We start from the raw sequence: 14,738 nt of genomic DNA, 5'->3' as shown, positions 1-14,738 counted from the left end.
GAGTAGAGAGAAAGAGAAAAAAAGAAAGAAAGAAAGAAAGAAAGAAAGAAAGAAAGAAAGAAAGAAAGAAAGAGTGTACAATTTCATGGCAGACAGGAGTAGAGAAAGCTTCAGGCTCTCCAAGACTGGGCATGACCTGAAAGTTAAATTATTTTAAGAATATGAATGGAAAACCTAAAAGCAGGCATATGTATATGCCTACTCATAGCTGTAAATGTTTTTTGTCTCTTGACAAAACTTAAAATGAAATGGATTATACTTCAATAATGAATGAATAATATTTCTTACAGTAGCTATTTTATATTTTTCTGATACCATTCCTAAAAAAGAACATGGATGAGCAAATTCACTGGATTAAGAAAAGACATCATTTGTTGTGCTGAAGACTACATGTTAAGAGATAGCACTAACACATTGAAATTATGTCATCACAACATTGTTGTGTGGCAATAAAGTATATCTTTTCTTATCTAGAAGATAATAAACAAAATGCTTTTGAATTGGAAGCTTCCCTGAAATAAAATTCTCACAACAAGGTAAACAGCAACAGCAAAGAATAGAGGCACATATATTTATGCCAACAGAAATTCATCAGTATGGGACTAAGGTAGTCTATTGGTCTGAGGTAAATTTTGCACTTTTTGGCAAAAACAGAGGAAGAGAAAGGTGAGGAAAGTATCAAATTATTTTCTTTCACAGCTTCGTCCAAATATAATAGAGAACAAATAAAAAATAAATCAAGTATAAAATATAAATCATAATCGTTAATTATATCAACTAGTACATGCACAACATGTGACTGTAAATTGTTTTTAATAAGTAGAACTAACTGTATGCAAGCAAAATGTAACAAACAAATGTTTGACCTGTAGATGATTTCGGTAAGAAGAGAAATATACCATCAAACACAAAACAGGTGTTGAAAAGGTCACAGGCCCTATGGCAGTGGTCCCCAAACTTTTTCTTCCGAGGGCCAGCTTACTATGCCTGGCTGTAAGAGAGGGGTATATCAGTAACCATAAATAGCTTAGTGCTGTGAACAACAGCAGTCTACCTTAGTTGAATATTCCATTACATTTAATCTATAGGCTATTGCAATTTAATACCATTGTTAGCTGTGTTTATATTGCCATCATGCCATATCAGTGTAAAATGTAACTTAAATTAAATAATACTAATAAAAAGACTTTTGCATTCCTAAAAGTATTAGCAGGTAGTCCCAAAAGTATATTTAATTAAAAAATGTGTGAACTCTGAACTCTCTGAACTGAAAATGTAAAGTTCTCAAACTATGAGAATTTTATGAAGTGCTGAAGTGGTCTGAAATGACCACCATTCTAACTTTCACTCACCTGAACTTGTGAACATTGTATGAACATTTGAACAAATAAAAATAAATATCCCAGAAAGTCCCAGAAAATGACTTGAATATAAGTTAGTTAGTTATTAACAATTCATTGATAAACTTTTAGAATACTTTGAGCACTGATGCAGTCAGCATAGGCCTCTTACATTGTTTGCAGATAGGCCTACATTTCATTCCGTTTTTGATGGCAAATGCGAAACAGCGCCAAAACAACCACCAGTGGACAAAAAGAGTATTACATGTGTACTGTTAAGACTCGCCATAGAGAATAAATGGGGGAAATTGCGCAGGTTATAGTTTGACGATGTCGTACTCCCGTGCGGGCCGGTTGCTATATACCACAGACATGTTTTGGGGGGCCACCCAAAATGAGGTGGCGGGCCGTATCCGGCCCGCGGGCCGTAGTTTGGGGACCACTGCCATATATACTTTATATACTCTTTTGATCCCTTGAGGGAAATTTGGCCTCTGCATTTATCCCAATCCCTGAATTAGTAAAACACACACAGCACACAGTGTACACACAGTGAGGTGAAGCACACACTAATCCCGGCGCAGTGAGCTGCATGCATCAACAGCGGCGCTCGGGGAGCAGTGAGGGGTTAGGTGCCTTGCTCAAGGGCACTTCAGCCATGCCTACTGGTCGGGGTTCGAACCGGCAACCCTCCGGTTACAGGTCCGAAGTGCTAACCAGTAGGCCATGGCTGCCCCGAAATGCATATACTTATACTCATACAGTACGTACTGTATGTATTTGGACAGAATATGTATTCTGATGGGTTACTGTACAAAGTATAATCCTTTATAAACCACATCTGTAAAGTAAACATGCACACATCTTGTTGTACAGTATGTCTATATGGATAACTCTTGCTCTGTTTTCCCATACCAGTTTTCATGCACTATTGAGCTTTACATATTGAATTACAATGGCAGTGTGACTGTGAACATCTAGGTAAACACTACACGTTTGGTCTCAATGACCCATGGCAAAGTTAGTCAAACATGATGGTATTTTCAGTTTAACAAGTGTGATCATGTTTGAAATGTTCAACAACATTTTTCTTTAAGAAGCAAAACTATCCAGTGCCAAGCTGATAATTAAAAGTGGATCCTCTTGAAATGGGAGTGCTATTTGAGTCCTGCCTATCCAAGAGGATGGGTCTGATCTACAGACTGTATGCCCCAATTTTATATTATTTTGAACTTGGTTCCATGGACATTCTGCAAAAACAGGAATATCCAAATATCTCCTGGTCTAAGGTGTGAGCATTCACCATGGAATAGGCTAGGTTTTACCATGAAACAGGCATGAAGTAGCCTGGAAAATCCAGACCCTGATAATCTAGAAAGATTAAGGGTCTGGCAAAGAGCAATGTAATGGCCCAACTCGAGGGCCGGCAACAAGCATGCATTTAAAAATCTCACTGCACGCAATTGGATAACACTAGACCATGTTTACTCTGAATGATTTCGGACTTCGACGCAATCGGATAACACTACGACCAATGTGTACTGTCCTCCAACGTTGCAGCGATATCTTCATCAGTTTAGCTGGTTCCCCGGAATGTTGGGGAAAAAGTAACGTGCATCATTGCTCAATTCCATCAATTCCATTGTGCTCTCGCGAGAACTCTGGATTTCCAGGGTAGGTATGAAGAGCAAATACAGTGCAAAACCTGCAGAGCCCTGCCACTGTTACAAAAACGATCTAATGCCTGAACAATGTTTTGTTGTTTTCAATTATACTACATTAGTTGATTCCTTAACCAATATAAATTCCTTTCTCTAGCCAGCCAATCAGTGGCTGAAGCTGCAGTATAGTGTACAACAGCAGTGGAGCTCACTGGGGCCATAAGGAACCTCTGTTCAGACCTAATCTACATCGGCAGTCTGGGGCCTGGGTAAGTGCTTCCAGACAACTGTGCATAAAGAGGGCCACTGCACAAAAAACATTAAGAGCCACTGCACCCTGAAACTGTTGTGAATGTTGATGACCCCCCCCCCCCCCATAAATGAACGTAAATGGTCCTTGATTGGGAAAAAAATGCACAGGGATGCCGACACACAGCAGCTAGACAGAAAAGAGATGCTTTATTTGGACGGAGTAGCAAACAAGCTCAATATCTGATTTTGCCTGTCCTGCCAACTGGCATGATACTTCCAAGCAAACCTAATGTTCCCGATTACGCTGAAATTAGGAGGCACACGTGACCATGTGCTTGATTTCCATGCTGCTTCTCTGGTCTAAAGTTACCCACGTAGTTACTTTTTTTTTTTTAGTTCAAAGCAAATGTCAGAAAATTTTTAGCTCACATTATTTTTTAATTGGCAACAGGATCGATTGAACCAGGCAGTCCCCACATCGGCATGGTCTTTCAGAGCTGAGGGTACTTAGCTGATCAAGCTTTCATTTCACAACCAGCAGGACGCTAAATGACACATTGGAAATCTGGTTTTGGAAAATCCAGATGTCATACATGTATGTGTGTGTGTGTAGAAGTCAAACTGTTAGGTCATAGATACTGTAAAAGTAGCAATGGAACAAGACAGAATGCATGTAAAGGGGCAAACTCATTAGGTAATGTTCCTCAGTCTTGTAGGCTACATTGGAGAGGAACAGTAACACAGCATTTTACATGATGACAAGATGTGAAGATATAGGCAATATTAAGTCAATTAACATGGCAAAAACAAATACTTGAATTGTAGATGTAGTTGTGGTGGAAATGATCAAGCTAAACCTACATGTCCTATAGGCTGATATGGGTGACATTTTAACAAAGAAAACAGTTGCCTGAGCAGTTGTAACTCAGATCTGCAAAGTGACAGGCTCCAAAGTTCACTCCCACGCAGGGTGGGGTCTTCTATCCAGTGTGACTCATACACACACCGACTCTCCTAAAACACACTCACACACATGCCAGTGCACACATTCTCTCTCCCTCTTTCTCATTCTCCAGTACACACACACACACGATAAACTTCCACTGCACTGGAATTCCTTTTCAGGGGAGGTACAGGTGAAAGTGTTTTGTGTGGGTCTGACTGTCTGGCTGTCTGAAGTCACTGATAGGGAGTATAGGCAAACTTTGTTTTCACTCGCTGCCTGGGCAACCAGCCAGACTAAATAAGGCTTTTATAGTTAGTTTCTAGCTCCCTCCTTTGTCAAGTAACCTTCACGGGGCAGTTGAGGCTGGTCGTTAATTGTGTCATATCCTCTTTCAGAGTCAAACAACCTTAACTTGTCAATGCATTGAGGAATGAACCTGGAAACATTATATCAGGAAATGCTGGTGAATCTGGGTAGGTAGGTCTTAACATTGTGTCTCTCTTTGGCTATTTCATTACCCATACAGGAGCTGGGTATCTCAGAGTAAATACAGTATGTTCTAAATGCAAACATTAAGAGTTGAGCCATCAGTTAAATCAACATAAAACAAATTTGTTCTGAATATCCTGTATCAAATTTCTCTGCTAATGGACAATGATAGCCACTGATTGGATTAATTTGATAATCTAGCACACAGTTGCCTGGCAACAGAAAATGTTTTGCTGTAAACAGAAACTGGTAGACAAACATTTGCACGTCTGCCATGTATTCAAATTCTATCTTTGGTGTATGCGATAAGGGTTTGCAACAAATGATTTCACCATTTAATCATTCTAATCTTCACAAAATGTCATGTTGAAGACTGGAATGGTTTAACAATGGAAGCAGACTTGAAAATCATTAATGAAATTTTTCCTCCTGTCGTCAGTTACAACTTCTTTAACATTCATCAACTTGCATGAATAATACTGAATGATCCATCTGAAAATGAAACAGTAGGCCATACCTACAGTACAAAAAGAAAAACTGACATCAAGCTAGTTGGGGACATTCCACATCTTCAGAAACATTCAGTTTGTGGATAGCTAGAAGTGTACAGATAGACGCATTGGAAAGAGGAGCAGCTGGCTCTCATCAATGAATAAGACACGTGAAAATCTGAGACGTACGCCAGTTCAGCCCCAAGCTATTCAGCCACTGCACCTACACAAATAAATAGTAATCAATTATCACAACACGCGGTGGGCCCAACCATTTCCTCACCAGTTCAAACTTAAATCCTGAACATGGCATTCCACGGCAACAATCATTTAAAACAGCAACAGTTTCAAACTAAGCTTCAACTAGACATCCCCCAAAATGTCATGGCATTCTGAAAATATCCTTTCTCTTAGAAAGGAGGAGGGAAAATTAACAGAGCCTCCCGCTCAATTTTATTGAGGTTGGTGTGAGCAAAGAACACAAGTTTCCCAGCCCTTCAGCGCGCGCTCTCTCTCTCTCTGTTATTTAAGGAAAAGTTTCCCCTCCTCTCCTCTGGGCTGGGTGTGGTCTTACACACAAACTTCTGTGAATGTGTCCGCCTCCACCTCAGTCCCAAGCTTCGGGTGAAAGGAGGAGCATATTGGCACCGGTCTGCTCAGAGAGCGAGCACGCGCTCACTGGCTCTGGGCTTTTGCACAGGACACATGCCACATGTATACTTGGTCCCATTCTTTCCATGCGCCACCCTGGCAGGTCAGCCGTCGCTCTGGAGGATCCTCTCTTTCAGGGCTGAGCTTTGGGGTTTACAGGACTCTGGGTCTGGGTCGTGGTCCACCTCACTACTGCGTGAGTACATCAGCGTTTTTTTCCTCCCCCCCCCCCATCATGTCCACATGGGTGTGTGAAAGTTAGTAATGCTGGAACTTCGTCATGATTAAAGATAGGCCTGTAAATTTAATCTGATGCGTGGATGTCTTTACGGAGCCTCAAACAACAGAAGTTGCTTGTTGATAAGATAAACGGGGTTTTCCAACTCTATGCTGTCCGCATCTTTTACCTCTGGATGGAGTGGGTGTTCACCTGTGCATTGTGTCTGGGTGAGGTCATGATGACAAAACAGAAGAATGAATGAATGAAAAAGTGACTGTACTTGGGGAGAATGGAAAGTCTGCTTTTAGATTAATAATGGCCTGAATGGGAAAGCCCTTCAGTGTCTCATTTTGTTATATGTACTAAATTGAAGGCCTCTGAATCTAACACACACAAAACAATTCACTAATTGCTTGAAAAAACTATAACTCATAACGGCCTAAACGTTTTGGTTAAGAAATTCATCTTTCGGATGATGCAATCAATTATATTACACTTCTCTGTTTCTGATCATTCTGACTTTCACTTCCAAAGTATCACTTGGTTTATAGAAAAAGAGAACATATTTCTCAAAAAATAGAAAACTAAAATGTTCCACCTACACAAAGGAAATAATACACCCCTCAGGACACATCTCAGGTTGTGTGGAGGTACGTTTCAAGGAATATGGATTAGTGAAAAATATGTACAAAAATACAAATGTACAATATAGACAAATTTGATTCTGAATTTGAGCTACAGCCTATACACTTTCTGACAGACTTCATCATGAAATTATTGAACCAACTTCAACTGCAAATTAAGTGTATATCAGTTAAAAGTCCTACTCACTTCCCTTGTTCGCAATTCTAAATGCGAACAATTTGTAAGTTCATTAAAGCCATCTTCAAAGCATTTTTAAACTTTCAGGTACTAAGGAATTTTGGAATGTCCAAGGCCTAAATAGAGAAACCGCATCTTAGAATTCTTTTCGTTCACTGTGCTCAGTCTGTCACATGTGTTTACGCTCATGCAAATTACCTTAAATGAATGAGTCATTTTCTTCCCAGTACACACACAAATAGGGGGGGGGGGGGGGGGCACAAACCAGCATAATTTGATTAAGAAATCTCTGTTTTATGAATAAGAAACTCAGACCATGTGCCTGTGGCCTTCCTGCTGTCTCTCTCTCCCACTTCAGTGAGCAGTGAGGGCTGGCAGAGGGAGAGGAAGTAAGCCATCTTTTCCACCTGACATCATTGACATGATTAGAACAACACTGTGCTTCCCTGTGAGGGAAAGGGGCTGGTCTGCCTGGCCTCAGAGTCTTCGCTATGGTATAGCCTCTCCTCGCTCTACAACTCTAAACGTGTTAGACATTCGCACAGCGAAAGGTAATCTGAAGCAAAACAGAAGGACATCACTTTTTTGTTGAGTGATTAGACTGGATGTATACATTTAGAGTCTTTAGGAGCTTTTGTTCTTTGCACGCAAGTCATTGTTGGCTTAAATATAAAATATTATGATAACTAAATAAAATATTTTGCAGGCCTTTAAAACAGTCTCACCATCTGTATTACAGTGGTACGATAATTTATTGAGAGAGCTAATAACTAATGACATTTCAATGGCCATATGTGATTTTACAAATGCTCTCCACAAATCTTTATACAATAAATATTTCTGTTCACACACCAATGATTGTAATGACATTAATTAGTCAAAATATTATAAATTAAAAAAAAGGATAATATTTATTTCCATGATGATACCGTGTCATAATTTATATCGTAAATCTGTTATTATATGATCTATAAAGAATGCAATCATATAAACTAGACACATCTAAGTATGAATATCTTATTTAAAAAAAAAATCTAAATATTTAAGTTAAGTGAATTTATTTAAAAAAATTCTATGTAGAGAAGGCTAAATTGACGATTAAAAAATAATTGCGCTCAAGAAATGTGTAATGTATACTTCTAAATGAATCTCTAATTTTTGCATTTACATCTTCTAACGCCTGCTGATAGATAACAGGCTATCTGCTAATTTAATTGTTACCATAGTTTATTAACTTAATTTTTCTTTCTTCCTTCCATTTATTTCTATGAATAATATGCAGTATTTGAACAGCATCAATACCGTTTTACTTACAAGTTTTCAGTGCTGTAGTGCCTTACTGACACCAATACAACAATGCCAGGCCAATCAAAATATACTGAAATACAGCAGAAGTTGCACAAAAACAAAGGTAACTCCACTGAACCTTATCCCATCATACATAGACCCACACACAGGCAGTAAGACTGGTACGGGCTTTACTACCTTAAGCAGGGAGTTGGTCAAACAAAGAGCAGTGAGGAGTACCCTAATGGTGAGGCAAATGAAAGAGAAATGAAGATGAAAGGCCAGCTACAGATGAGGACCTGGTGTGAGAGGTTTTGTTCTTCAAGGCTTGTTTACAGGAAGTCTTCTACAGTCCAACAGATGGGTGGGTGCATTCACAGAGAGGGATTTTATTGCATTTTTCCAGGCCCTATAAAGTCCCCAAATTCTCCCTACCTTCATTTATGTGTGGGAAAGCAGTGCTGCAGCTACTTGTCTGAGTGCGGCTAATCGGCACAGAACTGCGGGTGTGCACGTTAGGTTAATTGGCCAAAATTGTTGTCATTTTAATAACGAGAAGTCTTTAGGTTGTTTAGTGCTGCTCTGTAACGCAACCGGGTGTGTTTTATATGAGGTCTCATTTTAGAACATTCTACTCAATTCGGAAGAACTCTCACGTCATGGAACACACACACTGAAGTGAAAAAACAGAAAGATTCTGCTGTAACTTTCTTTTTTTGACTACACAGGAAAAAAGCTGTTGCTTGGGTTTGGGTTCATGTTAAATATTCTTAAGAACCTGTGTGATCTTCAGCAACCAAACCATTAATGTGGTTCAAATCTGGTTTCATTCACACTTGTGTCCTCGTGGTACGCTGTCAAAGAATCCTGTAGGGTCACTGGTCTCTTGTGCAGTAAATCAATTTAGGAGTGTGTTTACTTCCTGCTTGAGCTCCTCAGGCTAAAGACCTGGAAGATGTTTAGTTACTGTAGAGTTTCTTTGGTAGTCATTTAACAAATGCCCCCACCTCTCAGTGTAATTACTTTTTTCATGTGATCCCTCCCCAGGCACATGAATGAGGGTACCTGTGGACATTTTTAATATGACTTTGATAACGAAATGCATCAAAGCAACAAAACAAATGCAACTAATTTACTGATAAGGTTGCGATATCTGTGGTTTGAGCCTTTGAATACAAAAAATATCCTTTAGATTATTTTTCACTAGAAAACTTCATATTAAAACTACACATTACATTGCTGCACATAAAGGGTGAGCTACAGTATTTTGATTCTGACCAGGACCAATTTAAAATTGGATGAGGCACATACTTGTGATTAAGAGGTGATATGATGTGCTATTATTGTATGGTCATACATTTTTGGACAGGAATTAGCATTTAAAGTGCACATAATCTTATTTAAAAATGTATAATTGCGGACATCTTATTTCCAGTGAATAACAGTAATTTGATTTGCGAACACATGACAAAGAGAAAACAACAAATGAAATGTAATGTTTCTGCCGCTGCAGACCTCAGACAAGTTGGTATCAAAGCCTTCAAGAAGCAGCTTGTTGTTTTGTGCTGGCTGTAAAATTGGTCAGCATGTGAGCGCTGTGAAGCTCTGAAGGCCCCCACATGCGGAGGCCTGTTATCTGAGCTGCTGTGTAGCGTGGCTGGATCATGCCGCTGCCTGCCTCAGAGGACGCTGTCGTTCCAGACGCGGTGCGCTTCCCTCCGTGGCGCGCGGGCCAAGATAATCTGCACGTCTGGCGTGCGTCACGGCTCCTCTGAGCAAAGGCCCCTCCCAGGCAGCCACAAGGCGTCCTGGGCGCACAGTCAACTTTATCGGCTGCCATCGGCCAGGGAAGCCCACCCACTCGCTTCCCAACATGCAATGCCTCCCTTTGTCCACTCAAGTGTTTCCTCTCGGACGGGATGTGGGGGGAATGGCGTCAGGGAAGCCAGACCAATCATGAGTGTCCTGGCCTGCCCTCGGGGTTGTCTAGCCATAACAGCTGAGATTGTGAAACCCATGTGCAATCATGGAGAGAGAGAGAGAGCGGGGAGAGTATAAGGGCTTAGCACCACTTGAGACTTATTAGAAGTCCTGTGATTGTCTGGCTCTGTTGCGTTGGGGCACTGAACTGAACTGTTCAGGGCAGAAGAGTATGGGTTGCCAACCATGGTGTCAGTTACTTGTAATTTTTGAGCATGCCACTGCAGATCAAGACATTTGGAGACGGCAATTTTGAGTTGGAAAAGTACTATGAGGGAAGAAGAGACATCTCAGGGCTATGCTTATCCATGCCCACGGAGACCTTAACGCTATCTGAGACCGTCATTCCTGTTTTAAAATTATACCTGACAAGAAAAACATGTCTAGACTTTACACATACAACATTTACCACAACATTAAAATATTTAACAGCAGCACTCACCATTGGATGTTTTTCCCTGACAGTGCTGTTTTTGATTTTTAAAAATGTTGCTGTTCACAAATTCTTGACCAAAAAAATCCATCTTTGTACTTTTTACTGTATTTCTACTTTTACTATCCAATCATATGACTGAAGCCTAAAATCATTTCATTATCATTTATTGGATATTACAGGCCCTAGGACTAAAAGTAGGTAGAAAGACAGAGAGAGAGAGAGAGAGAGAGAGAGAGAGAGAGAGAGAGAGAGAGCTTTAGGTGAGATAATGTGACAATTGGGTGACCATGTTATGCACTCTCCCTAGAGGCACAATCAGATTAAACAAGATGGGTCACAGTGCGCTGTCAGATCACTACTGTGACCTTTTAACATGATTTAGTAGTACTTGCATGCAGAAACGGAGTTTGCACTGAGGAACCAGGATAGCGGATTTTAGGGAAGCTTAAAATGACTATAAGAAAATCAATACAGTATTTTCATAGTATCTACATTGAAAATGCAGAGGTGTTTAAAATGAAACAAAGTGGACCCATACCAGGTTATAAACCATAGAAAAAAAAGGAAACTCACTTTCCTATGTCCTGAGTCTAAGCAAAAATATCTCTTATATCTCTATTGCACAGTTCAACATTATTAAATGTTCTGTGGTTAGCGCTTAACTTTAATCCAAACCAGTCCCCTCCACTTTTCTATGTCCTATGTACCTTCAAACATGTTCTAATTCATGAATACAATAAACAATATTTTTTGTTGATGTTGCTGCTGATAAAATCCACTTTAGGCATCAATTTAAGTGAGAGCTATGACGATGTTCATGTAGATGTTTGTGAGGATGTTTATCTATTCCACGAACAGCATCTTGATATGACACGGCCTCTGCCATTTATCCTGGAACGGCCTCTCACTATATCAATTCACTGTCGGGGAAATATCTTAATGGCCATGCTTACCATGGTCTCCCTGAGAGGGATTTCACTACTACAAGCAACATAAAAAGCACTAGAACACTTCTACTTATGTATGCGAGATTTGTTTGTAAACACTATATATATATGTCCCCTCATGAATCTTTATTTAACTTTAATTAAATATGTTTCTTTTTTTATTCTTTATTTTCCCTATTCTTTATTTTTGATTCTGTAATGTTGCAGTCATATTAATTATCTAGACGATCAATGCTACCACACTAAAAAACAAAACAAAAAAATGACCCAAACACAAAAAACAGACCAATAATATGGAGACACAGCAGGTCACAGCATGTGCTCTTTGAGAAGTTACTGACTGTTTCAGTCATAGCAGGCATGGCAGAGATATATACTGTACTGCATGGGCCAACGGTTTTAGTTTCAATAGATTGGGTGTGCACATAGAATCCAATTCCACATTTTGAACTACTTAAAATCTAATCAAACCAAACCCTCTTGTCTATCTTTCAGGTCCCTCTGGTGATTCATGACACTTCTGCAAAACAGCTCAAACGTACCCCCGCCTGTGAGGGACTGAGTGAGTGAGTGAGTAAGTGAGCAAACTCGAGTGAGTGAGCACGGTATGCCTGTGCCTTCATAAACGACATGTACATTCAACCGCCACATAACATTACCTTGTGCCCCCCGAACGCTACCCTGGCGCGGCATCACAGGGTCTTTCCACAGAGGTTTACAGGTCTGGGGGAACACATGCCCTCTTATTAAATCCACCCATTTGCATTCGGGGCAGACTGGAGCCCCCCGTCTGGGCAGTTTTTATTGAAGCTCACAATACAATTACCCTTGACTTTAATATGCAGCACATAGGAGACATCTCCGAAGACACCACTAGGGTTACCATGCTAACTGTAAGTCTGCTGAGGGAGTTTGATCTCATTTAAGACGTGACCTGCGTTCTTCTTCCTGCATTGTCCCTCTACAGTGTCTATTGAGCCGTTACTGTGCTTTTCCACTGCTTTGGCACTGACTCAGGATTGGGTTACCAGGTGACTGCATTAAGCTTGTCAACAAACATTATGCTAAAACCTCAAGGCCTGGCATACTGTATGTGGATAGGTAAACACACACACACACGTTTGCACATTCGTAGCACATTCAGGCAGGCACACACACACACACACGCACACACACACGTATGGTTCATTCACTGTCTCTTGTGAGGGTCATTCAAACAGAAGTGTCAGAGGCTCCATTGACGGTGTGTTTTCTCAGGTGCATGCACTTGTGTGTGTGTGTGTGTGTGTGTGTGTGTGTGTGTGTGTGTGTGTGTGTGTGTGTGTGTGTGTGTGTGTGTGCATGCGTGTGTGTGCACATGGTGCAGCATCCCTGCTAACGAGCTGCGGTGAGAGGGGAGGAGGTGAGGGAGCTGGGAGGATGATTAGAGGGCGATGATGACCGCCTGAGGTCTGCCACGCTGCCGTGGACACTGGCGCTCCCGCTCCCTCTCTCCTTTTCTCTCTCCCTCTCTCCTTTTCTCTCTCTCTCTCTCTCTCCTTCTCTATCCATCTATCTCCATCTCTTGTTCACATGCTCACTGGCTCTCGTATTGTTTTTCTCCCCACTTTTACACTTATCAGATTACCTCATCTCTTTGCTCACACTTAGTCACTTTCTCTCTCTCTCTCTCTCTCTCTCTTTCTCTATATGTGTATGTTCCTCCTCTCTTTGGGGCAGCTGGAGGGATTCCTGGCAGAGTGATTTGGGATTATATCATAAAATCACATTGCCAGGGATTTCCAACCAGCTGCAAGCCATTCCCTTCAGCAAACAAAGGGCCCCCGTCACCTCTCACCCCGACACCCACTTCCGCTGCCTGCCCGGCAGCAGTTGTTACTGATTGATGCTCATTCTGAACACCAACTTTTGGACAAGGGGAGTTTTTTTCATTTTTTTTTTTACACCAGCACCTTCACTTGCCACGTTAGGAGCAGAGCGAGTCCACTGACAGACTTGTAACAGTGTGAGTCATAAAATCTCAAATAAACAGGGCACATTTATAAGTCTCTCATCATCGCGATCGTGAGCCCAGAGCTCTGCTGTATCCATTTAGAGCCCAACCACACTCATATTCATACACTTTCTGATCTGTGTGGTTTGGAAATGGCAATGAGAGGCATCATACCATAACAACATATATGAGCCAACGTTTTTTTTTTTTTTTTAAAGAAAGAAAGAAAGAGAGAGAAAAAAGGGGCTCCTGTGCTTCAAGCTTTGAACGCTACATATGGAATGCATTGAAATTAGGACTATGTTCGTTCAATGCATAATTTTTTGTGGAGCACAGTGTGTTAATGGGTTCGTTAAAAATGTGGATACGGTAATGATTCTTTTTAGAACGTTTAATGACCTGATCAATCAGTGGAGGAGAGAGTGGAGGAAAGAAACACAGAATTCTGAAACAACTGCACACAGGGCACTTTACGAGTCTAATAAAAATATTATAGCTAGACGCTAAAACTCGTTTTGAACATCTGACATCTGACTGATTGGCTGATTTTTCGCTCCTCTGTTGTGAGCCTCAGTCTCACTGGGGTATGGCTCTGAGCCGTGGCAAGTCCCATAACCTCCCTGTCGTCTCTAAGCAGTTGTGATGTGCAAGGAGTGAAAACAGCCCATTATGTCACAAATCCCCCTTCTCTAATGGTGTTTGCAGGGAATGTAACTTTATACTGATCCATATCTGTGGTCGGGGAAAAGGAAATTAAACAAAAAGAGGTCTGGGGCTTTCAAGAGCAAAACAAGGAGGTGGTCAGCAAGGAAATCTGGATCTGATAGAGTAGGGGAGAGCTTGGTGGCACTTGATAATGTTCCGTGAGGTGCAGGACTTGGCTCGCTTAGTGAACAGATCTTGGAAAACCTGTGTTCACAGTGGCTAAGTTCCGCTCCTCTGAAACACCGCTGCCATCGGTGCGGGAGTGCCAAGTAAACGTGACTGTACAAAAGCAAACCAGAGGAAGCGCTGGACTGCGGGGCACTACAGGAAACGACCCACTGGGAAAAGTAGTCACAATGTAATTGTGAACTACGTGCACCGTTTCAGACAGGGTGGTCTAGACGTTTAGAGCTTTTCCACTCACACAGCATGAGAGTTTTTCCTACAGCACATGGATGCATGCAGATCCTCTCAGACATCCTTTAAAGTCACTTTTCATAACAAGAGAAGGGCATAAA

The 14,738-nt window shown here is 41.0% G+C and overlaps 1 long non-coding RNA gene across 1 annotated transcript; it reads left to right on the top strand.

Annotated features, from left to right (window-relative positions):
- The first annotated feature begins 5,811 nt into the window (after positions 1-5,811).
- On the top strand, positions 5,812-13,724 carry LOC143134671 (uncharacterized). The gene is made up of 2 exons (XR_012988707.1): positions 5,812-6,026; positions 12,018-13,724. It is a non-coding gene; the product is annotated as an uncharacterized LOC143134671 (long non-coding RNA).
- The last annotated feature ends 1,014 nt before the right edge of the window (positions 13,725-14,738 follow it).

This window comes from Alosa pseudoharengus, unplaced genomic scaffold, assembly GCF_046254945.1.
Source record: "Alosa pseudoharengus isolate Yale_2024_CS ecotype anadromous, Long Island Sound unplaced genomic scaffold, YU_APseudo_1.1 YU_APseudo_1.1_scf_2, whole genome shotgun sequence".
Classification (NCBI taxonomy): domain Eukaryota; kingdom Metazoa; phylum Chordata; class Actinopteri; order Clupeiformes; family Clupeidae; genus Alosa; species Alosa pseudoharengus.
The sequence above is the reverse complement of the archived record's forward strand: the minus strand, read 5'-3'. Positions and strand labels throughout refer to the sequence as shown.